Genomic DNA, 25,790 nt, shown 5'->3' on the forward strand with positions numbered 1-25,790 from the left:
GGAAGGAAGGAAGGAAGGAAGGAAGGAAGGAAGGAAGGAAGGAAGTAGCTTGCCTTAGGGGCTGCTGGCTTGCACACAGGCAGAGCAACATTGGTGGATTGCCCTGGGGTTTGGAGCCTTGCTGTTGGCTCACTGCTGCATGGCCTGTCCTCATGCTGTTGGACCTTGCTCCCTTCCCACCACAGTGAGACAGACCTTTCCTGCTGATCTGATGAGCTCCTTCCTGATCCTAAATCAGTTCTGAAATGGTGTTCCAGTTGTTTGGAGGAGAATTTGGGAGGTCTCCAGGGAGCTCCTGGCTCACTCTGCTATCTTGGCACTGGAAGTTTATGGCTGTGTTATAGTGTTGGTCCATCCTAGTGAGTCAAGGAATCTTAGGAACTCTCTCTGGTGCCTTGTCTCAACCCATTTACTATGGAAGGGTAGAAAACAACATGGAACCCTGAAAAGAACACTGTACTAAGAAAAAAGAGACCTGAGTCCTGGTCCGACTCTACCTCTAACAAGCTGTGTGACCTTGGACATATCACTTGACTTTAGGTTTTTTTTCTCCCTATCTGTAAAATGAAAGTATTGGACTAATTGATCTCTGAGGTCACTTCTAGTTTTTATGATCTATAAGATCTGTGAAACTTCAGTGATTCCCTGGAGTCCAGTCATCTTTACTGAAAATACCTATATGCTGCACACTAAAGACTATGGGACCTCCTATCTGACTTGCAGATGATACTTTCCATATATACTACACCCTCCAATAGAAAGTGAGCTCCTTGAGAGCAGAGACTTCCTCTGCTTTCCTACTTCTATCCTTAGTGCTTCGACTTCATACAAATTAAGTGCTCAATGAATGTTTTTTTTTTCATTTGTTCATCTCTCCATCCACTCATTCTTCCCACTAGAACCCTTCCTATTGTAGGTCTATGAGAGCATTTTGTCCTAAGTTTGGAGTCAATTGAAATGCTTCAGCAGGAGTTGGATGTTGTTGTACCAGTTCATCAAGTTACTGTGATAAGATACATGATATGGCCCTATGAGCCAGAAGATGCTAGGAAAAGTGAACCTTCCAGCTCCTTGTTAAATATTTCCCCCTAAGCATATACTATTACAATGTGATAATCAAATTCCTTCTCATCTGTGGGTAAAACATGCATAGTGTATAAAGTAACTTAGACTAAAAAGCATTATCTTAATGGATTTGCTCCAATCATGGAATCTTTAGGTTGTAAGGGAATTTAAGGATTATTTATGCTAAGATACCAAGAGAATGATGATGATGATGATGATGGTGGTGGTGGTGATGATGATGGTGATGACCTCCAAAAATGTTCAATCCACTGTCCAGTTGGGAGGGATGGAGGACAAAGCCAAAGTAGGAGAATGATAACCAGGATTAAGCACAATGAGAAGACTGCTATATTAACTACGAAGGTCAGTCAGGAACCATAAAACAGGTGAATCAGGTTCATACAATGCCACTCATGAGGTTACCACTCTGGTCAATGTAATGTAGCTGCTCTTCGGGGTCAAAGAAATAGAGTGGCATAAAGCTAGAAGACAAAACTAATGATAATGAGCTCGACATGGAGGACTTTGGAGTGAGTGACCCCACTTTGTGTTCTGGTACCAAGAGAAGGAAAAATATTCTAGAATTAGAAATGCCAATACCACAACTACAGGAAATACTGACATGTAGATGGCACTGACTGCTAAAGTGGACAAATCATATGTAGGAATGAAATGGACTGATGGCATGAATACTTTCATCATGTGACCACTAGTATACCTTTTTAGTGTAAAACTGGAAATTCTTCTTTTCAGTTATAGAAAAAGCAGTTATACTTTTATCAACTGTAGCCTCAGCTCCCAGGGACTCAATATCATATTGCAGAGTGATTCTAGGCAATCATAAGATATAACATCATTCCTAAACCCAGATTAGATGAAATAAGATGCGAAATTGAAAAGATATTTAACTCTGAAGAAGAAAAGTTAAAGAATTTAAAGTCATCAAGCATATTCACTTAATATAAACTCTAGAATATTACCTGGATCCTGAATCCAACATGAGTTGTGTTTGCTTTTTTTTTTTTTTGGAGGGGCAATTGGGGTTAAGTGATTTGCCCAAGGTCACATGGCTAGTAAGTGATAAGTGTCTGAGGCTGCATTTGAGCTCAGATACTCTTGATTCCAGGGTGGGTGCTCTATTCACTCTGCCACCTAGCCACCCGATGAGTTGTATTTGGAACAAGACCATGAAGAATGCATTGAAAGTCATCATTGAAAAGTCCTATAGGGTTGGCTAGGTAATACAGTGAATAGAGTAATGGCCCTGGAGTCAGGAGGACCTGGGTTCAAATGTGGCCTCAGATACTTTACACTTACTAGCCAGGCAACCTTGGGCAAGTCACTTAACCCCAATTGCCCTGCCTTCCCCCCTCCCAAAAGAAAAAGGAAAGGAAAGAAAAAGAAAGAAATATCCTACACCCAACTGGGCAACAGGTTCCACATCAACAAGCACATGTGCAAGGAGACCACCATCATCCTCAGCAAGAACCTCTGCAATAAGATCATGGGATAGGTTACACTTTTAATGAAGAAGATCCAAAGAGACCCTGTGAGAGGCATCTCCATCAACTTGCAGGAAGACAAAATAGAAAACAGGGATAACTATGTCTACGAGATGAGTGCTTTAGATCAGGTAATCATTGAAGTGGATGCTGATAGCAAAGAAATGTTGAAAGTCCTGGACTTTGGTAGTTTGTTCAACCTGGAAATTACCCAGCCCACGCTTAGGATGAACTTCAAAATACCAAAAAGAGCTATTTAAATATTTACCTTGTCTTCTTTCCAATAAACTTGAGGACACCCCTTCCCCCCCCCAAAGCATTACTACTGAGGTTTGAGAAGCAGAGAAATCAGAGAAGAAAGAGAACACCCAAGAAAGCAATAATTAAAAAGATGATGACAAATAGCAAATCCCAATCAAACAATTAGAATTAGAAAAAAGCAGAATAAATCTAAAATATATAATATTAAAAATAACTGACTTAGAAAAAAATCAAGGAGAAACAATCAAACAATTATTGGACTATCTTAAAACTATAAGCAGAAAAAAGGCTAGATATCAACTCTCAGGAAATTATAAATGAAAATTTCTCAGAATTCTTGGAATCAGATGGAAATTTGAAAATAAAAAGAATCCGCTGGTCCTCTTTGCAAAGAAATCTAAATTACATATCAAGGCAACACCATAGCTAAAATCTAGAGTTTCCAGGTCAAATAAAAAATACTTTAAGTAGCCAAAAAGAAGACAAAATTCCTAGATTTAGAAGATGCCAGTTTAAAAAATAGGGGAGCTTGGAATATGATATTCCAAAGGGTAAGAGAAGACAAAATTGTCAAAAACAACCTATCCAGCAAAATTAAGTGCAGTTATTAATGGGCGTTTATTAGAATAAAGAACTTGCAGGTATTATTGACAAAAAGGCCAAAACGGAGTACATATTTTTGAAATGGAAATCCAGGCACTAAGAGAAATATAAAAATACCCATATTTGTTTGATTGAAGGGGAATATGAAACAAATGTCTTCCCTACTGTAATATCTTTAAGGTGATGAAGAGAGATTAAAAATGGCAGAGGATCTATAGGTGATTAATGTTATGTTTTTAATGATCTTAGGAGAAGACAGAAAATTAGGAGACAGGACAACACTGGGGAGTAAGAGAGGAAGAAGGAAAAAGAAATTTGTATTATATAATAAAGGTATATAAGACGAAGAGTAAAATAATAGTGGAGGAAAAGATAGGGGAATACATATCCCATGAACTTCACTTTCCAGATTAAGGAAGTTTGAATACAATTACACATACTTCCACACAGAATAATTATAGAAATATATTGAACTCAAAAGAGAAATCAGAGGGGACAGAGACAAGGAGAGGGGGAGAGGGGTCTCTGAAGTAATACAGTATAGGTGAAAGAATAGTCAAAAACAAAATAAACTCAAAATGAAGGGAGGAAGATGAAAGGAAAGTTCAAAGAAAGAGGAAGAAAGAGTAAAAACTTGGGAATAAAGGTAGGATAAGGAGAAGAAAAAAATCTCCAGCAGAGAGAAATATGTTGTTTCTTAATGTCAGTCAAACTCCCTCTTTTTTCACCTATAAAGAAGAAAGTGGTAGCAAAAGGTGGGGGTGGGGGTGGGGTGGTGGAAGAGTATAAGACAGGGATGGAAGGAAATGTACAATTAACAATCATAACTTTATAATTTCAATGTGAATAGTATGAACTCACCCATATCTGAAAAGGATAGCAGCATGGACTAAAAAAGTAAAATACAATGTTATTCACAAGAAATATAGTAGAAATGCAATAGTTCACATAGAACGAAAATAAGAGGCTGGAGCAAAAGCTATTATGATTCATCTAAACTCAAAAAAGGAGGAATAACAACAATTATTTCAGATAAGGTTATAATATATATGTGATAAAATAGATAAGCAGGCATATTACATTATATTATAGGCACCATAGATATCAACTCAATAAAAAATACTTAATATATGTGTACCAAATAGCACAACATCTAAATATTTAAAGGAAAAGTTAATCAAATTAGAGGGAGAAATAGATAGTAAAACTATAGGGGGTGGATTAAAGTAGTTTCTTTTAGTCCTAGATAAATCTAACCCCAAAAATAGAACTTTAGGAAAATTAGAGTTGAATATCTGGTGATTATTGAGTGGGAATACAAAAAATTTACATACTTCTCAGCTATACATGACACTATTATGAAAAGTGACCATATTTTTGGGCAAAAAGACCTCACCAAAAATGTATAAAAGTAGAAATACCAAACCCATCATTTACTCATTGCAAAACATTAGAAATCATATTAAATAAAAACCCGTTAAAGAAAGAATCAAAAAGTAATTCAAGTCTAAATTACAAATGCCACAATACTAAGGAACAGGTAAGTCAAAAAACAAATTAGAACAAATAGAAAATTTTATCCAAAAAATGCCCAAAACAAGACAACATACCAAAACATATGAGAATAAGTAAGTAATTCCAAGGGTGTAATTTATATCTCTAGGCACTTTCATCAACAAGAGAGAAAAAGAACAAGTAAATAAATTGGGCTAAAAAGTTGAATAAAAAATAAATCTGAAATCCTCAACTAAGTAACAAGGTAAAAATTACAAAAATTAAAGAAGATATTAATAAAATTAAAAGCAAAATATTAAATTGAGAGAAAAAACTAGGAGCCATTTTTAAAAAATAAACATCTATCTAGCCTGATTTTTTTAAAGAGAGAAAAATCAAATAGTTATGTAAAAATGAAAAAAAAGAGACCTTAAAACAACTAGGGAGTAAATAAAGAAAATTTGCCCAATTATATGCTAATAAATAGTCACATAAATATAAAATACCTAAATTAGAATCGACTGAAAATTTATTGAAAAAATAGTTTCAGGAAAGTTGTGAAATGATGATAATGATAGCAGCTAACATTTATGTAGCGACTACCATATACCAGGCACTGCACTAAGAGTTTGACATATGTTATCTCACTTGATCCTCATAATAACCCTAGGAGATAGGTGCTATTATTATTCCCATTTTACAGATAAGGAAACTGAAGCAGACTCCAGTTAAAGTGACTTACTTAGGGTCACACAGTTAATAAATGTTCCAGGCCAGATGTGAACTTAGTTCTTTCTTACTTCAAGCCCAGCATTCTATCACTATGCCACATAGCTATCTCTATGTAAAATAAGTATGTGTGTATGCATGTGTGTATGTGTATATGTATCTATGTATGTATGTATGATACTTCCATGTAAACCATTCAGTATTCCTGTATATGATCAATAAAACCTAGCAGGAAGATCTAGGAAGAGAAATTTCATTAAAAATATAAGATTCAAAATATTTGGGAGTGTGCCAATAAAGACTGACCTAGGGATTATATAAATCTCATTTTAAAACAAAAATTCTTTGAAGAAATAAAGATAGACCTAAATAATTGAAGAAATATTAATTGTTCATGGGTAGATCAAACCAATATAATAAAAATGACAATGCTACCTAAATTACATTACTTATTTAGGAATGTACCAATCTCCCAAAAGAATATTTTATAGAGCTACAGAAAACAATGATAAAATTCATATGGAGGAACACAAAGTCAAGGATATCAAAGGTAACAATGGAAAAAGACATGATAAGAAAGAATGTTTATCAGTACCAGGTATCAAACTGTATTACAAAGAATAACCATAAAGAGAGTTGATCATTGGAACAGATTAGGTACATAATATAAAGAAGCAAGCAAAAAACAATGGCATAATGTTTGATAAACCCCTAAATCCCAAATACTGGGCTAAGGACTCACTATTTGGCAAAAATTGCTGGGAAACTACATAGCAGTCTGTCAGAAATTTGATTTAGACCAATATAATTCACCATATTCTAAGATAAGCTCCAAATGGATATACGACCTAGATATAAAAAAAAATCACATTATAAAGAAATTAGAGGAGCAAGGGAAAATATATTTGGATATATGGACAGAGGAAGATTTCATGATAGGTTCACACAAGATAAAATTCACAATTCGATTATATCAATTTAAAAAATTTTTGCACAAATTTGGTATCATGAAATTAGAAGAAAAACTAACTGGAAAAAATATTTGCAGTTGGTTTCTCTGAAAAAGATCTCACATTCAAAATACCTAAGGAAATTATTCAACTTTCTAAGACTAAGAGCCATTCCCTAACAGCCAATTGGTCAAATCAAAAGATGTGAACCTATAATTTTCTAAGGAAGGAATCCAAGCTATCCACAATTATATTTTTAAAAATGCTCCAAATCATTAATAATCAGAGAAACAAAATTAAAGCAATTTTGAGGTTTCATATGAAAGCTATACCTACTCATCAGACTGGAAAAGATGACAAAAGAGGAAAATGACAAATTCTGGAGAGGATTGGTAAACTAGGCACACATGCATTGCTGATATAACTGTGAATTTATCCAGTCATTTTGGTCAGCAATTTGAAACTGTACCCAGAAGATACCAAAGTGTACATAGCTTTGGATCTAGTTGTATTTTAGTTGTTTGGGCCTTTACCCCAAAAAAATTTTTTAAAGAGGAAAAGGATCTATATATGCAAAAATGTTAATAGTGGCTCTTTTCATAATAGAGAAAAAACAAAAATTAAAAGGGTGTACTCATACTGAGGAATGGCTAAACAAATTGTGGCATATAAATGTGGAATGTTATTATACCATAAGAAATGATGACAAGGACGATTTCAGAAGAAACTTGGAAGACCTTTATGAACTAATGCAAAGTGTAATTAGTAGGACTAAAAGAGCAATATATACAATAACAACATCATAGAGAAAAATCACCTTGAAAGATGTTAGAACTCTGATTAACACAATGCTAAGAGTCCAAAAATATGAAGATGATACACTCCACATACCTCCTGACATAGTTATGAATTAAAATTACAGAAATAGAAATATGTACATAATAAGAGAATTTGTTTTGCTTGACTATGCAATTATGCAGGACTTATTTATTTAATGGAGGTAGAAGAGATCTATTAATTTTTTAAAAAATAAAAATAATCGTCAATTATTTAAAAGATAAAAACAACAAAATATAGTGATCTAACAGAAGAAATCAAAATCATATAAGCACAGGATGTGCACACATATCATCCCTGTCATCCCATTTCCTCCTTGGCCTTGTCCCAGGGGGTTTCAGTTATTTCCAGTTGTTTCAGTAAGTCTACAAAAAATTAGTTTGACTCTCAATACTTTTATTCAAATACAAAAAGCAGGTGTTTTATCCACCTGTTCCATAGTCCCCAGAATATTAAATATAAAAATAATAGTAGTATATTGGGTTGATCTAAGGCCATTTCTATTTGAACTATATCAAAAAATTAATAAAATGAAAGAATAATCAACTATTCTAGAACTGGAACAATTTTATAGACAAAATTGTTGTTCACAATTACCTAGACATAACACTGATCTATAAATAAAATTTAAGAAAAATATTTTTAATATATTTCTACACCAATAACTCATAAACTCAAATCTATGTCAAATAAAGGTTACCAAAGCATAAAGACTGTATTTTCTTATTTTTTAAATCAGGATTATTGAACAAGTAAACCAGGGGAATGCTATTGATACAGTTTACCTTCATTTTAGCAAAATATTTGATAAACTATCTCACTTATTTTGTGGAGAAGACTGAGAAATGTTTAGTAGAAGGTAATATAATTAGGTTCTATGTACTGAATGGCTGGATTTTGCTGAAAGGTTTAATGTTACCTCGGAAGAATTAGAGTGTCCCAAGGATCTATATTTGGCTCTGTGCTCCTAATCATTTTTATCAATGACCTAGATAAGACATATATGTTATGATTATCAAATTTTTAGATAAAATGAAGCTAAGAGGTATAGCTAATACATTGTATGACAGTCATAATCCCAAAAGATCTCAACAACTAAAGTACTGGTGGGGCAGAGTGGGTGCTCCTTGATTGGAGAATGACTAAAAAAATTATGTATGTGAATATAAAAGTATATTGTATTATAAAAAGATGAATTATAAACTCAGAGAAATATGGAAAGATTTGTATCACTTGATACATAACAAAGTAAGCAGAAATAATGGAAAGTATATACATGATCATAAGAATGTAAATGAAAACAATATTAAAAAGTTTTGTAATGTTATGAGGTTTAGTGAGATCAACACCAGTCTATTTAGACAGTTCCATCTTTTCTTCATTATCAGAATAATTTAAGTTCTGTGTCAAAGTTTCATTCTTGAGACTTTCCCTCGTAAGCTGACTTATTCCCATAGAATCTTAGGTCACAGGATTCTTCATATTTGAATTGTTTGAAAACAGGTGTCACAAAGTCATTTTAAAAACCATTGAGAATTGTTGCGGCTAGGTGGCGCATTGAATAGAGCACCAGCCCTGAAGTCAGGGGGACCTGAGTTCAAATCCTGCCTCAGACACTTAACACACACACACACACACACACACACAGTAACTAGCCATGTGACTTTGGGCAAGTCACTTAACCCCATTTGCCCTCCAAAAAGAAAAAAAAAAATCATTGAAAGTTCGATATAGCTTTCTTAATGATTTTAAGTCCTAAAATGGTGTGGCCATTTTCTCTCAAAGTCTTAGTGTTAGCAACCGATTCTTCCTTATTGGTCAGCTAGGTCCAGAGTAGCCTTCTCCTTGTTACTTTTTCCACTTTTGGACGAGTGAAATTATTATCAAAGCAAGTCTAGAATGTTGTAGTTGCTCTGTGTTTAGCAAAGAGAGAATTCTAACAGTTACTTGGATAGGTGAATCCCCCAATGACTGCTATATCCTCTCTCTCCACACCAACTGCACGATCTATTTCTTTAACTGAGCACTATTTTTTTTTATTCCATCTGGGAAGGCTGTAATATACTTGTACCACGGTACCTCCTCTTTTTTCCCTTCCATTTATCCTCACTCACGTGTTTTCCACCATGTTATTTAACTCTGTTTTTGTATTTCTTTTTATCTAATGTGTTCCACTCAAATATGACATTCTACTACCACATCATTCAATGATTCCATGTCTCAAGTATGCAGTGAGGTAGTATTTACCTGCTTTTGTTAACATTTGTAATTTATTTATTATTCATATTGACATCAGAGATTATGAATACCATTATTCCCCCTTACCTACAAAGGTAGGTATAAACCAGTCATCTTTGTTATTCTTCATTATTTATATCAAATGTTCCTTTCTTTGATATGTTTTATTAGTTACATGTGAGCAGTTTTCTTCCCTTCCGCTAGTTTATAGTATTAGCAGCAGTAGCAGTAGTAATAGTTGACATGTGTATAAATGCTTTAGAGTTTTCAATCCCAGACCTTCCAGGTGCACATCTACCACTGGTAGGATGGTAGGATATGAGGACAGGGCAGGGGAACCTGAGTCCTCAAAGTCACATGTGGCCCTCCAGGTCCTCAAGGGCGGCCCTTCGGCTGAATCCAGATTTTTCAGAACAAATCCCCTTAATAAAAGGATTTGTTCTATAAAACTTGGACTCAGTCCAAAGTTTGCACCTGAGAACCTGAAAAGCCACATGTGGCCTCAAAGGCCATAGGTTCCTCATCCCGTTATGAAGGTATGTCACCAGCATTTTCTTTTAAAATGTAATGTTTTCTTTTAATTGTTGTTGCTTTGTTTGTTTAGTATTTTTTTGTCCAAATCTCAATATCCAAACTTAGGCTCAAGGGAACTTATCAGAGGATCCCAGATTTAAAAGAACTTTGGAGTCACTTGTTTTACAGTTAAGTCCTTAACTGAACTAGGAATTCTCTTTCTATATTCCCAGCCAATGAACACAATCTCTCTGACTGGTGGTTTCCAATGGTATAGAATTCATTACTTCCATTAGCAACCTACTCCATTTTCAGGAAAAAGGAAATTGTCATCAAAAAAAGTTAGCTAGCATTTAAGACACCATGCGAAGTACTGGGGCTACAAAGAAAGTCAAAAGACTGTCAGTCTTTACTCTCAAGGAAATCATAATCTAATAGGGGAGATGATATACAAGCAACTATGTAGAAATTTGTGTGTGTGTGATAATTTGGAGAAAATCAGCAGAGAGAAAGCATTAACATTAAAGGGGATTAAGAAAAGCTTCTTAGGGTGGCTAGGTGGCTCAGTGAGTAAACTCCAGCCCTGGAGTCAGGAAGACCTGAATTCTGTTCCAGCCTCAGACACTTAACACAAGTTACTTAACCCCAATTGCCCCCCAAAAGGCAAAAAAAAGGCTTCTTGTGGGAAATGGGACGTTAGCTGAAACTTGAAGGAAGCCAGGAAAGCCAGGAGATAAGGAGGGAGAGAGTTTGAGGCATGGCAGACAGATAAGGAAAATGCCCAGAGTCAGGAAATGTAGTGTTTTATGCAAGGAACAGCAAGGAAGTCAGTGTGTCACTGGATAGAAGAGTGTGTGTGTGTGTGTGTGTGTGTGTGTGTGTGTGTGTGTGTGTGCGCGCACGACAGACAGACACACACAGGGAAGCAGAGACAGAGAGAGGCAGAAAGAGAAAGGGTGGGATAGGGGGAATGGAGGAGAGAGAGTTATAAGGTGTAAGAAGAGTCGAAAGGGGTCAGGTTATGAAGGACTTCAAAAGTCAGAGGATGTAATATGACTTTTCCCATTGGTCCTAATTCTCACCTCTGGAACCCCAGTAGAATAAAAATCCCTCTACTGCATTATAACCTTCATATATGTAAAGACTGATTTCTCCCTTTTTATCTTCATTATAGTCCAATACCTTCACATAGCATGAGTTTGAGCTATCCTCTCTCCTCCCCAACACTACCTTTGCCCTGTTCACTCTCCTCTGGCCTAAGTTCAACTTGTCTATGTCTTTCCTGAAACATGGCAACCAAAACTGGACACACCATTCCAGGTATGTCTGACCAGGGCAAAGTACAGCAGGAATATCACCTATGAGGATCAAATGAGATAAGATATGTAAGATGCTTTGCAAAGCTTAAGACACGTAGATGGATGGAGTTACAGTAGATCACAGTGATGGTCTCTTCCATATTTAACATGATTCTGTGTTCTAATCTCTCTAAATGTAACCAACCCAAGGTTGCGTTTGCTCTTTTGGCAGTCACAAAGAACTGCTGATTCCTTTTCTGAGCCCTTCAGTGGCTAGTATTCTTTTATTCTTTCCTCCCTCAAATAATCTTATAGATATTTGTGTTTATGTGTTATACTCTGCCCCAGGTAGAATGTAAGCTCCTCGAGGGTAGGGACCATTTTTGCTTTTATCTTTGTATCCCCAGTGCCATGAGTACAATGCTAGATGAATGTCTGATATATTAGCATGGTTTTGATTAATTTGTATTGAGCTTGTATTTTACCAATACCTCCAAGACTTTTTTCTTTAAAAATGTTAATTTTATAAGAAAAACCATTAAGCATCAATGTAACTCTAATTTGGTAACTAATTTCATTGAAATTAATTATTTTAGTGCATAAAGAATCAAACCACCCTTTAAGTCCTTCTTTTACATCTGTCTCTACAGGAGGACATTTTTGTCCATTCGTTGGGTGATGGCAACTTTAGCTGATGTCATTTTGTAACAAAGGCTTTTAACTTTCGAATTACATCAGCTGGGGCAAGACCATGAAGTAATTTAGGACTATGTGCTGAGCACAGTAGCAAAAAAGTGCTCCCTATCAAATAATGGATGACTATGCTCACATCTTGATTATTTTCTCCTCAATTTACAAAGAGATAGATCCAGATCTAGGCATAATGGCTTGTCCAAGGTCACTCAGGCAGTAAGTGTAGAAGCTGGTCTTCAAACCCAGCTCAAAGCCCTATAGCTTTATTGTATCACTATGTTGCTCTAGGCTTTTACTGAAACCAAGGGCTAAGAATCATTCCCTTTTATGCCTAAATATCTTTGTTTCTTCTGTAAGATTTCTGAGGTTCTCTTTCCATGTGCCAGGGTGTGAAAATTACAGAGTTATTTTGAGATAGCCCTATGGAAATCTAAAGGGATTCTAACTGATTCATTTATGAGATTCATTTCTATAAAGACATGAATCAAACCTGCTGATTTTACATATAACAGTTAAAAAATATTTTCTAAGTTAGCAAAAATGTTATAAAGAAACAGTGATGAGTCAGCATTTAATCCTTCCTAACATAAATCTGAGAGCAACCCTTGCCAATTTCACTTAAGTCAATATATCTTAAAACACTATGCCTATATAATGTTCCCGTTCACTTCACAGCTGTCACTGTGCATGGGCCCAGCAGCTGGAATGAAGGCAAGCTCGTCACACCTAAACTTTGAATTTCCTGCCTTTTATTTTTTTGTGTGTGTTGCAGCCTTGATGTTGTTTAAACAGCACTCTGTCTATTTGATTTCCTCCTTCTCTGCACAAAGCCCAAACAATTAAAAAAAAAAAGCAGCTCATCCTTCACAGCTGGTTATAAAAGTGTGTTCTTGAGTTGAATCGGCCCTCTTATCTGCACACATAAATATGTATTTAAGCATTTTAATTGACTGCTATTTATTCAGTTAAATAGTTTCTGGGACAGAAACCTACAATAGAGACTAGATGGATGTCCTTTGTCTTTAAAGGTGACATTACTGATAGTGATGTCTATATGTGAGCACAGATGGAAATGAAAGAACTCAGAGTCCCTCCCAAACTCCACAGAAGACTATCCTTGGCTATTTGCAGTCTTCTGTTTCTTAGGACTATTTCTTTGCCTCAGAACTTTGAATCCTGTCATTTTAAAACTGTAGAATGAGACTTATAAGTTAGCTCGTCATACCTCCCACCCAAACTGGGACTCCTCTCTGCAATATTTCTGGAAGGTAACCACCCAGTCTTTCCTTGAACACCTTCAGTGATGTGGAGCTTACTAACTAATGAGGCACTCAGTTAGGTGGTGCAGCAGATAGTAGAACTGGATTGGTATTAGGAAGACCTAGGTTCAAATCCTGCCTCAGACTCTTACTAGCCTCAGTTTTTGTATCTGTAAAACAGGGAAAACAATAGAATCTAAGAATGGCTATTCAAATTCTGGTGTTTGAATGTGATGGAATAATATTGTGCTGTAGGAAATGATGGAGATGGTTTCAGAAGACCCTGGCAAGACTTACAGGAACTGATACAAAGTGAAATGAGCAGAACCAGGAGAATAAAGCACACGGTACAACGATATTGTAAAGATAATCAAGTGTGAAAGATCCACCACAAATCCAAAGAACATGATGAAAAATGCTATCCACCTTCAAATAGATAATTGATGGACTCAGTACAGATTCTTGTGTATTTTTTTCTCTTTTTCTCATTTTCTTCCCCATAATAAAACTAATGAATAAGTTTACTTTGTAGAAATTCATATAGATAATTAATATTGTATTTCTTGCTTTAAAAAATAATAGTCTCTCCCTCACAGGGTTGTTGTGAAGTTCAAATGAGATAACATATGCAACACTTTTCAAACCCCAAAATACTATGCAAGTGTCAGCCATCATTGTTAGTATGAGTTATCCATTACAATTACCAATAGCTCTAATTATTACAAACTTGTCGCCTCATCTCTCCTCTCTAACTTCCATATAGTTTAGTCTTGAGAGCTAAATAGGATAAATCTTATATCTCTTCCAGACAAGATCCCTTCAAATATTTAAAGACATTGAAACTATTAGGTTTCCCTTCTCTTCTGCAAGCAAAAGTCTTAGTTCTTACATGATGCTTCATATGTCATGATTTCCAAATGTTTTACTTACCTGATTGCTCTCATCCAGATTGAACCAATTTGTTAATGTCCCTCTTAAAATGTGGCACCTGGAACTGAAAACAAAATCCAGGTATAGTCATATTAACATGGAGCACAGTAGGATTATACCCCTTAAATTAAGCATAATGTTTCTATTAAGGTTTACTAATATGAATAAGTCAATCTCTCTGGGTTTTCAAAGCCAGCAGGCTCTTTAAAGGCTACCCAGAGATCTGGTCAGATCACATGAACACTCTTCTAGTGAGTGAACCCCAAAGCAAAACTCACCTCAGAGTATATACAGCCTTCTTCAGAGCCAAAGAGCATCACAACTCTCATGACTGGCTGCCTAATTACAAAGTAACAAAAGGTGTGGGGCTTCCTGAAAAACAAGCTTCCCCTAATCAAGCTTCTTTTGTTGGGCTCCATGTGAGGCCTATTAATGGGCAGGGAAGATTTTCACCTCCCACAAACATTACACATTGAAAGCACCAAAAACTTAGAGAACTTCAGAACGATCTCTGAAAACATAAAGTTAAAAGTCAAGAAACAGATTGGAAAAATGAGCAAATGACAAAAAAGGACCAGACCATAAAAAGTTACTATTGTGACAGGGAAGATCAAGATACTAACTCAGAAACAGACAACTATGTCAAAACATACAGAAGCAAAGACTAGAAGGGAAAAAAAACTGTAAATGGAACACAAACCCAACAAGAATTTCTGAAAGAGCTCAAAAAGGATTTTAAAATTCAAATCAGAGAGGTAGAGGAAAATTTTGGCAAGGAAATATGAGTAATGCAAGAAAATTGTGAAAAGAGGGTCAACAGTCAACAGAGGCACAAGAGATACTAAAGAAAATAACACCTTAAAAAAACAAAATTGGCCAAATGACAAATGAAGCACAAAAAGCCACCAAAGAAAAGAGCTCAAAAAGGCAGATTTGTACAAATGGAAAAAAGGTACAAAAATTCACTGAAGAAAATAATAACTTTAAAACTAGAACTAAACAAGTGGAAGCTAATGACTCCATGAGACATCAAGGAACAATGAAACAAAATCAAAAGAATGAAAAAATGAAGTATAAAATATTGGAAAATCAAATGTCATAAAAATAGATTGAGGGAAGATAATTTAAAAATTATTGAACTGAAAGCCATGATCAAAGAGTCTAGACATTACCTTTCAAGAAATTATTGAGGAAAACTGTCCTGATATCTTTGATCCAAAGGGTAAAATAGAAATTGAAAGAATCCACCAATCACTTCCTGAAAGAGATCCCAAAATGAAAACTCCCAGGAACATTATAGCCAAAGTCCAGAGCTCCCAGATCAAGGAGAAAATAGGTAGCCAGAAAAAAACAATTGAAATATCATAGAGCCACAGTCAGGATCACACAAGATTTAGGAGCTTCCACATTAAAGAACTGTAAGACTTGGAATATGATGTTCTGGAAGGCAAAGTAGTAAGGATTACAACCAGCAATCATCTACCCAACAAAACTGAGTGTAATCCTTCAGGGGAAATGGATATTTAATGAGTTATAGAATTTTCAAACATTCCTGATGAAAAGATAAGAGATTAATAGAAAATTTGACATTCAAATACAAGATCCCATGGAAGCATATAAAGGTAAACATGAAAGAGAAATCACAAGAGATTCAAGAAGGTTAAGCTGTTTACTTTCCTCATGGGAAGATAATACTTGTAACTCCTAAGAACTTTATAATTATTAGAGCAGTTAAAAAGAAGATACATAGAGTTTGGAGTTGATTATGATGGGATGATTTTTAAAAATAAAATTAAGGGGTGAGCAAAAGGGATGTACTGAGAGAGGGAGAAAGGAGAGGTAAAATATGGAAAATTATCTCACATAAAGAGGCATGAAAGGAAGGGCTTTTACAGTGGAGAGGGAGATTGGAGGTGGTGATGGGTGACCTTTGGACTTTATTTAAAATTGGCTCAAAGAAAGAATAACAGACTCAACTGGATATTAAAAATCTATCCACTCTAAATGGAAGTATGAGGGGAAGGGGATGAGAGAAGGGTGGTTGTTGGAGAGTGGATTAAAGAAGGCAGTGGTCAAAAGCAAATAGATTTTTTTAGAAGAAGCAAGGTAAAAAGAAAGAGAAAGAAAGATAAGCAGGAAGAAAACAAGATGGAGGGAAATACATAGGAATCATAACTGTAAATGTGAATTGGATGAACTCACCCGTAAAATAGCAGTAGTTAGCAAAATATGTTAAAAACCAGTATCCAACAAAATGTTGTTTACAAGAAATGCTTGAAGCAGAGAGACACACATAGCATACCTTGCTGTCAGCTGTACATAGCACCTTCATAAAAACTGATCATTTATTAGGGCATAAAAATCTCACAACCAAATAAATAGAATCTTTTCATACCAAGATGCAATAAAAATTACATTCAATAAAGGACCATGGAAACATAGATTAAAAATTAATTGGAAACTAAGCAATCTAATCCTAATGAGTGGGTCAAGAAACAATTAATAGAAATGATGAATAATTTCATGAGAGAGAATGGTAACAATGAGACAACATACTAAAATTTATGGGATGCTGCCAAAGCAGTACTTAAGGAAAATTTTGTCTCTCTAAACACTTATATCAAGAAAATAGAGGAAGAGCAGATCAATGAATTGAGTATGAACCTAAAATATATATAAAGAACAAATTAAAAATGCCCACTTAAACACCCAAATGGAAGTCCTGAAAGTCAAAGGAGAGATTAATAAAATTGAAAGCAAGAAAACCATTGAACTAATAAATAAAGCTAGGAGCTGGCTTTATGAGGGTGGGAAGGGGGAACAAAATAGATAAACCACTGGTTAATTCTATTTTTTAAAATAAAAATAAAATAAAATTACCAATTTCAAAAATGAAAAGGGCAAATTCACCACCAAACAAGAAGAAATTAAGGCACTTATGAGGAATTATTTTGCCTAATTGTAAGCCAATAAATCTAACAATCTAAGTCAAGTAGATTGATATTTATAAGAATATAAATTGCCCAGATTAACAGAAGAGGAAATAGAATATTTAAATAAGCCTATATTAGAAAACAAAATGGAACATGCCATAGATGGGTTCCCTTAGAAAAAATCCCTGGGACCAGATGGATTTACAAGTGAATTCTATCAAACATTTAAAAAACAATTGATTATGGGGTGGCCAGGTAGCACAGAGAGTAAGAGCACCAGCTCCAGTGTTGGGATGACCTGGAGATCAAATCCGGGCTCAGATACTTAGCACCACACCCAGAAATAACTGGCCATGTAAGCTTGAGCAAGTTACTTAACCCCGATTGCTTAAAAAAAATTGATTAGATACTAAATAAACTATTTGGTAAAATAGGTAAAGAAGGAGTCCTTACCAAACTGCATAGTACTTTATCAGTTAGCAATAATTTATTAAGTGCCTGCCATGTTCTGGGCAGTGGGGATATAAAAAAAGAAAAGGAAAACAAAACATAAGCCCTGCTCTCAAGGAGCACACAGTTTAATGAAGGAGCTAACATGTAAACAACTATGAACAAACAAGATACATACAGCATAAATTGGAGATAATCAATGAGGATGATAGAATTAAGAGGAATCAGGAAGGGCTTCTTGCAGACAGTGCAATTTTAGTTGGGAACTTGAGGAAACCAGGAAGTAAAGATGAGGATGGAGAGAATACTAGGTTTGAGGGACAGTCAGTAAAAATGCAAAGTACAGAGATGGGATGCCTTGGGTGAGGAACAACATGGAGGCCAGAGTCTATGGATTGTTAGAGTACATGGAGGGGATTTAAAGTATAAAAAAACTGGAAAGGTAGGCAGGGACCAGGTTACAAAGGCCTTGAACACCAAGCATAGGATTTGGGCTTTTTTGTAACAAAAATTATTTTATACACAGATTTTGTATATAAAAAAGGGCTATCTAAGAATTAGTATTTTCATTTATAAGGAATTTCTCTATTCCCCTGGGAGATCCAGAATACCCTTTTTTTTACTACCACTTCTGGTCCTTATCTCAGGAGTACTGAAGCTACCCTGGTCTGCTAAATTTTTCCTCAACCTATGAAAGAGCAGTGGAGAAATGACACTGTCCTGCAAAGATACTATCATTGATCCCATTTTCAAGGAGAGACATAGCAAAGTAGGTCAACAGCGGCTATGATACCTCTGGTCTCCATTTCTGGCAATATTTTAGCATGTATCTCCTTGGACATGTTACTGAATAACTGAATCAACCATGCACTCCCCTCATTTATGTAGCTTTTGACCCCAGTGCAATAGACCAAGCTTAAACTTCACCATGCATCAGATGCCAGAAAAATACAAGGAACATCAAGACCTTTTCAAAATATTCCTTGTAAAAATACTTTCTTCATCAATAGCAAGACTTTATGGAGTACCCACAGTGTGCAGAATACTCATTAAAGGAAACCTCCTTAAACAAAATACAATCATTCTCTCTACACCTGCGTATTTTTTTTTTTCAGAATTTAAGGTCACACTGTGATTTTAATTGATTGCTCAATATTTATCCATTGTTAACTAGGTACAAGGCATTACATTAGCTGCTATGGGTGAATACAGAGGTGAGGATGACAATAGATTGGTCCTGAAGCACTTTGCGATTTCCTACAGAAAAAAATGTCACAAAAGGGTAACTACCAAATGCAAGGTAGAAACGGCCAAAGGAGCGCCGCCGTCAATAGCTGCTATCAGAAGGATAATTGACTCATGGAGTCAAAGAATGTTAACGATGTTGTGATGATACCATAGCCCAGAAATTCAGCATTGTTATTATGTGGAATTTATATGGTTTATAGGGGTTCAATCTCAGGGCAATCTCTCAAAAAGTTTTTTTGCTTTGGCTCATGTTCCTAGGCAGCGTTTCCTCTGGGAATATCAAAATAATGTTCATGTCTAGGTCTCTAAAAACAACAACAAAAACAGTAAACGGACCCTTGGTTCTCATGCAGGCACTCGGGTTAACATTACATTGAATATAGGGGTGTGCTAAGGGCAGCTCAAACCGACTCATGAAAACCAATTGTCAAATTTTCAGTATGAAAATTTGCATCCAGGAAATCAGTACATGCTACCAATCAGGATATGATTGGTTGTTTTGTTGATCATCTATACTTTAAGTGATGGAGAAAATGTTAATAGTGCATATTAAACTTAAAAGTGTTTCATGTATTCTTTCTTTATCCTAAAGTCAGTTTTTTTTTTTTACCAGATCATCCCTGAACACAGGGCATTTGTATTTCACCTAACAACACAAACACTTTGAAGCCACACACTAGCCAACAAATAATTAATACAGTTCTTCCCTCTTATGAGTTCCACCTTTCCCAGAAATCTCTGGGGCTATTATACTTACTACTTTAAAGTTTAAACTACATTAAAGAGAAAGTACTTAACAGTTGAAAGCAAGTTGACCCCTTCTCTTTGTTTGAACTCTACCTGGATAAATTTCCAGCCTTAAATCTATCTATGATGCCCCAGAGAACTGTATAGTGTGCACCAGTCCTACCACCAGTACTACTATGTGGTCAAGGTCATACCCACAAAAGGGGAAAGAATTAGGTTTTGGAAGAAGCCAATACCATTCTCCAGACCTGCAGAGTTGACATGGCTCTTAATAGTGGTAAACAGCAAAGCCCAGAGACGTAACTATATCTCCACATACTCCTCGACTCTAGGTCCTTCTTGATCTTGGAACTCTTCCACTTGACCAAAACCTTGTTGTATAGAAACTCCTTCTTTTCTCTCTAGAAGGCTGTATTCGGGAACTTGAACTTAAAAAAGAGATATTCATCTCCAGGTGATGCTTCTACCCTTTCCAGGAAACTTGTTTCAAGAATTGTTGCTACCCTGCTACTACTGCTTCATCACTTCTGCCACCTTTTGGGCCAAGATATTCTCCCTTCCTAGGACCATATGGTTTCCCCTCTGGTAACTTCCTTGCTACTTTGGCACTGCCTCACTATTATTATCATCATCTCTGGTGCCAAAGGTCCCCTGGAAGAAAGCTGCTCAGAAAAACTGGCTTTCCTCCAAACCCAAGTTTGCTTCTGTCTTCTATCTCTCTTATATCAATGTCTTCTCTCTTCTATCTTTCTCAGTTTTCATCTCTTTAATTCTTTTCAGATATGTCTGCTTGCTTTTAAAAGCCAAGTCCAAGGGTGCACCTAAGCTTTACATCTGCTATCATTCAATTCAATATTTTCAAAAATCCATGATTGAATTGATCATCCTAAGCATAGTTTATTTTTTTAACATTTAAATGTTTTATTTATTTTTAACATTTTTTTCTTTTTAAATTTTAAATTCTAAATTTTCTCCCTCCCTCTCAGGGCCTCTGCTACCCACTGAGAAGGCAAGCAATATGTTATCAATTATACACGTGAAGTCATGCAAAACATATTTCCATATTAGCCATATTTCCAAACAGAGAAAGAAAAATAAAGTGAGAAAATTATACTTTAATTTGCACTCAAGAGTTCATCAGTTTTCTCTGAAAATAGCATTGTTTTATAATGAGTCCTTTGGAATTGTCTTGGATAATTGTATTGATCAAAGAAGCCAAGTCTTTCACAGTTGAGTATCATTACAGTGTTGCTGTTACTGTGCACAATGATCAGTTTTTTTAACTTCACTTTGCGTCAGTATATATGTCTTGCCATGTTTTTTCCTGAAACCATCCCCCTCATAATTTCTTACAACACAACAGTATTCCATCACAATAATATACTACAGCTCGTTCAGCCATTACCAGTTAATGAGCATCCCCTCGATTTCTAATTCTCTGCCATCACAAAAGAGCTGCTGTAAATATTTTTGTACCCATAAGTCATTTTCCTTTTTTCTTTGATCTAAAAGATAGACTTAGTAGTGGTATTGCTGGGTCAAAGGGTACACACAATTTTATATCCCTGTGGATGTAGCTTCAAATTTTGCTCCAGAATGGTTGGACAAGTTCATTAGTGTACCAAGTTTTCCCTTGTCACCTCCAGCATTTGTCATTTCTGATAGGTGTGGGGTGCCACCTCAGAGTTGTTTTAACTTGCATTTCTCTTATCAGTAATGATTTAGAGCATTTTTTAAACATGACTATAAAAAGCTTTGATTTATTCTTCTGAAAACTGCCTGTTTATATCTTTTGACTATTTGTCAATTGGGGAATGGCTTTTATTTTTATAAATTTGACACAGTTCTGTACTCAGTATATATTTGAGAAATGAGACCTTCATCAGAGAAACTTGCTGTAATAACATTTGATATTATTTCATTGTGTATGGTATATTTTAGCATAATGTAATTTCCCCGATTATCTCTTTTAATTAAGTCTATTTCTACTTTTGCTTTGTCTGAGATTGTGATTGCTATCCCTGCCTTTTTTAAATTAAATTTTATGTTTATTTTTAGTTTACATCATTCATTTCCACAAGATTTTGAGTTACAAATTTTCTCACTTTCTTTCCTCTACCCACCACCCCAAAACAGCAATCCCATTGTATACCCCCTCCCCCAATCTGCTCTCTCCTTTATCCTCCCCCATACCCCTTCTGACTCCAGTAGGGCATGATGGATCCCTATGCCCCAGTGCCTGTATATCTTATTTCCCAGTTGAATATAATGTATATTCATATATATATATATACACATTACACATTTGATTTTAAAACTTTGAATTCCAGATTCTTTCCTTTCCTCCCTCATCACCCACCCTTAATGGTAAGACAGGCAATTCAATATAGGTTGTACCTGTAGCTACACAAAACATTTCCATTAGTGGACGTACTGTGAAAGACTGACTATATTTCCCTCCATCCTATCCTGCCCCCAACTTGTTCTATTCTCTACTTTTACCCTGTCCCTTTTCAAAAGTGTGTGCTTCTACTTCCCTCCCCCTAACCTTCCCTCCCCTCCATCAGCCCCCCTCTCATCCCCTTCCCCCCTACTCTCCTGTAGGGTGAGATACCTTATTTAGCGTGTATGTCATTCCCTCCCTGAGCCAAATTCAATAAGAGTAAGGTTGACCCATTCCCTTTTGCTTTCCTGTTCTTCCCCTAAATTTAACAGTTTTCCCTTACCTGTTCTATATGAAATAATTTACCCCATTCTGTCTCTCCCCATCTCCTCTCATTATATTCCTCTCTCAGCTCTCAATTTCACCTTTTAAGTATTATCCCTTCCTATTCAACTGGTCCTGTGCCCTCTGTCTATGTATACCTGTACACATATATACACACACTCATATATGTATTCATATACCCATATACCCTCCTATATAGACATATATATGTGTGTATACATATATGTACACATTTATATTCCTTTCAACTATTTTCATACTGAGAAGTTTTATGTTACAATTATCGTTTTTCCATGTAGAAATGTAAATGGTTCAACTTTGATAAATGGCTTATGATTTCTTTTCACTATTTACCTTCTCATGCTTCTCTTGCTTCTTGTATCTGAATGTCAAATTTTCTATTCAACTCTGGTTTTTTCATCGCGAATGCTTGAAAGTCCTCTATTCCATTGGATGACCATATTTTCCCCTGAAACATGGCCCTGTGAAAAGATGAGGTGCGTGTTATTTTAAATGTCCACTCTAGGTATACATGCATGTGTATGTATGTAGATGGATCTGTGTGTCTCTCTTGCCTTTCCCCCTCTCTTAGATGTGAACTCCATGAGGGCAGGAACAAGGTCTTGATGTTCTTTCTCCATGCTCTGTATATTTCTCCTTGATTATTTACTGAATAAATGATGAATTTGAGTCATGGCCCAGGGCCCCTTTGGGCCCAAGCCAGCGGGGGAAAAAATACTCAGTTTTGCTGGCTAGGTGATTTTTGGTTTTAATCCCAGCTCCTTTGACCTCCAGAATATCATATTCCAAGCCTCTCGATCCCTCAGTGTAGAAGCTGCCAGATCCTGTGTTATCCTGATTGTGTTTCCACAATATTCAAATTGTTTCTTCCTGGCTGCTTGTAATATTCTCTCCTTAATCTGGGAACTCTGGAACCTGGCTATAATATTCCTAGGAGTTTTCTTTTTGGAATCTTTTTCAGGAGGTGATTGGTGGATTCTTTCAACCTCTATTTTGCCCTCTGGTTCTAAAATATCAGGGCAATTTTCCTTGAAGGATGATTTCTAGGCTCTTTTTTTTTATCCTGGCTTTCAGGTAGTCCAATAATTTTTAAGTGATCTCTCCTGGATCTATTTTCCAAGTCAGTGGTTTTTCCCATGAGATATTTCACATTGCCTTCTATTTATTCATTTGTTTGGATCTGTTTAATAGTATCTTATTTTCTCATAAAGTTTTTTTTTTTATTTTCTCATAAAGCTTCCATTTGCTTCAATCTAATTCTGAAGGAATGATGTTCTTCAGTGAGCTTTTGAGATTCTTTTTTCCATCTGGCAAATTTGGCTTTTTAAGGCATTCTTCTCCTCACTGGCTTTTTGAACCTCTTTTGCCATTTGAGTTAGTCTATTTTTAAGGCATTATTTTCTTCAGTCAGGTTGTTGACTCTCTTTTCATGATTTTCTTGCATCATTCTCATTTCTCTTCCCATTTTTTCCTCCACTTCTTTTATTTGGTTTTCAAAATCTTTCTTAAGCTCCTCTATGGCCTGTAAGTAGTTGATAGAGAAGAGACCTTTGTCCCAAATCACTGGGTTTTTTGCAGCTGCCACAGCTATTAGTTGCGTGCCTTCTCTGAAGCCTCTACACACTTTGGCACACTGGTCACACACCTCAGGACCTCCACCCTAGACAGCAATCCACATCCAAGCAGGTTAAAGCAAGAGCGATTACCCCTCAGAATGGTTGCTTGGTCCCCCTACAATCTGCAGGCCAGGAGCTCTGAAGCAGCCCTGTGGCCCCCGCACTTCAGCCGCTTCTCACTCCTGGGGCAGAGGCCAGACTGCACTCCTGGACTCCCTGTTCCCAAAATCTACACTGACCTGTCACTTCGTCTTTAGCATTTATGGTTTGATCATTCTGGAAACTACCACAGCTGCTGGTGATCTACTCTCCCAACATCCCTCTAGCCATGGCTGGTCAGGCTGCCCTGAGATTAAAACCACAGGCTCAGGCGAGGCTGGGCTCAGCTCCCAGTGGGCTGTGATGGCCCCTTCCTGCTGGCCTGTCAAGCTGCCTTCAGTGGGAGGTTTGTTTCTCTCTGTCACTTTGTGGGTTCTGTAGCCCTAAAGTTTGTTTAGTCATTTTTATAGGTATTTGAGGTATACAGCTATCTTGGCTTCTCCCTCTATCCCTGCCTTTTTTATTTCAGCTGAAAAATATTGAATTCTGCTCCAGCCTTTTATTTTTAACTCTGAGTGTGTCTTTCTATTTCAAGTATGTCTCTTATAAACAATGTATTGTTGAATTTTGGTTTCACAATTTTATGAGTGAACTCATCCCATTCCCATTCACAGTTATGATTAGTTACTGTGTATTTCCCTTCACAGGCCAGCTAGGTGCAGTGGATAGACCACTGCACCTGGAGTCAGTATGACCTGAGTTCAAATCCATCTTCAGACTTGTGCTAACTGTGTGACCCTGACCAAGTCACTTAGCCCCATTTGCCTCAGTTTCCTTATCTGTAAAATGAGCTGGAGAAGGAAATGGCAAAACATTTGAGTATCTTCGGCAAGAAAATCCCAAATGGGATGACAAAGAGCTGGACTTGACTGAAAAATTATTAAATAGCAACAATTTCCCTTCATCCAATTTTCTTCTGTTTCTTCCTCTCTCTCTTTTATGTTCTCTGACTTCAAAAGTCTGTTTTTCTCCTAACCATTGCTTCCCTTAATCCACCCTTCCTTTTATCTTTCCTCCTTTCACTTTGTTTCTTTCCCTCCTATTTCCCTGTTGGATAAAGTTACATTTCTATGCACTATTCTTTGAACCAGTCTTGATGAGAGTGAAATTCAAGCATTTTCTACCATCCCCTACTCATTTTCCCCTCCATTCTAAAACATCTTCTGTGTGCACCTATTTTATGTGAGAAAAACTTCCCCATTCTACCTCTCAATTCTCCCTTTTCCTAGAACATTCCTCTTTCTAACCTCTTAATTATTTTTTGGAAATTCATTTAAACATAATTGACTTCTACCCATGATGTCTGTCCATGTAAACTCCTTTTAACTACCCTAATAAAGTTATTAGTTACATATATTATCTATCTTCTCCATAAATAGTTTTAACTTAATTGAGTCCTTTATAGTTACTTTTTCGTGTTTACCTTTTTATGATTTCTTTGCATCTTGTGTTTTAATGTCAATTTTACTATTCAGCTCTGGTCTTTTCATTAGTAATGCTTAAAATTCCTCTATTTTATTATATATTCATTTTTTCTACTGAAGGATTACACTCAGTTTTGATGGGTAGAAGATTG

The 25,790-nt window shown here is 36.0% G+C and overlaps 1 long non-coding RNA gene across 2 annotated transcripts in view; it reads right to left on the bottom strand.

The window, feature by feature from the left end:
• The window catches only part of LOC138162161 (uncharacterized), a 445,118-nt gene that overhangs the window by 117,901 nt on the left and 301,427 nt on the right, over positions 1–25,790 (bottom strand). For both annotated transcript variants that reach the window (XR_011168564.1, XR_011168565.1), the window contains exons 3-4: positions 22,833–22,960; positions 14,373–14,436 (exon numbers count right to left, since the gene is read on the bottom strand). This is a non-coding gene — a long non-coding RNA (uncharacterized lncRNA). The remainder of the gene's footprint in view (positions 1–14,372; positions 14,437–22,832; positions 22,961–25,790) is intronic.

The sequence above is a fragment of the Petaurus breviceps genome, unplaced genomic scaffold (genome assembly GCF_028583685.1).
Source record: "Petaurus breviceps papuanus isolate PSGF00001 unplaced genomic scaffold, PetGlider_PUasm1.0 186, whole genome shotgun sequence".
NCBI lineage: Eukaryota > Metazoa > Chordata > Mammalia > Diprotodontia > Petauridae > Petaurus > Petaurus breviceps.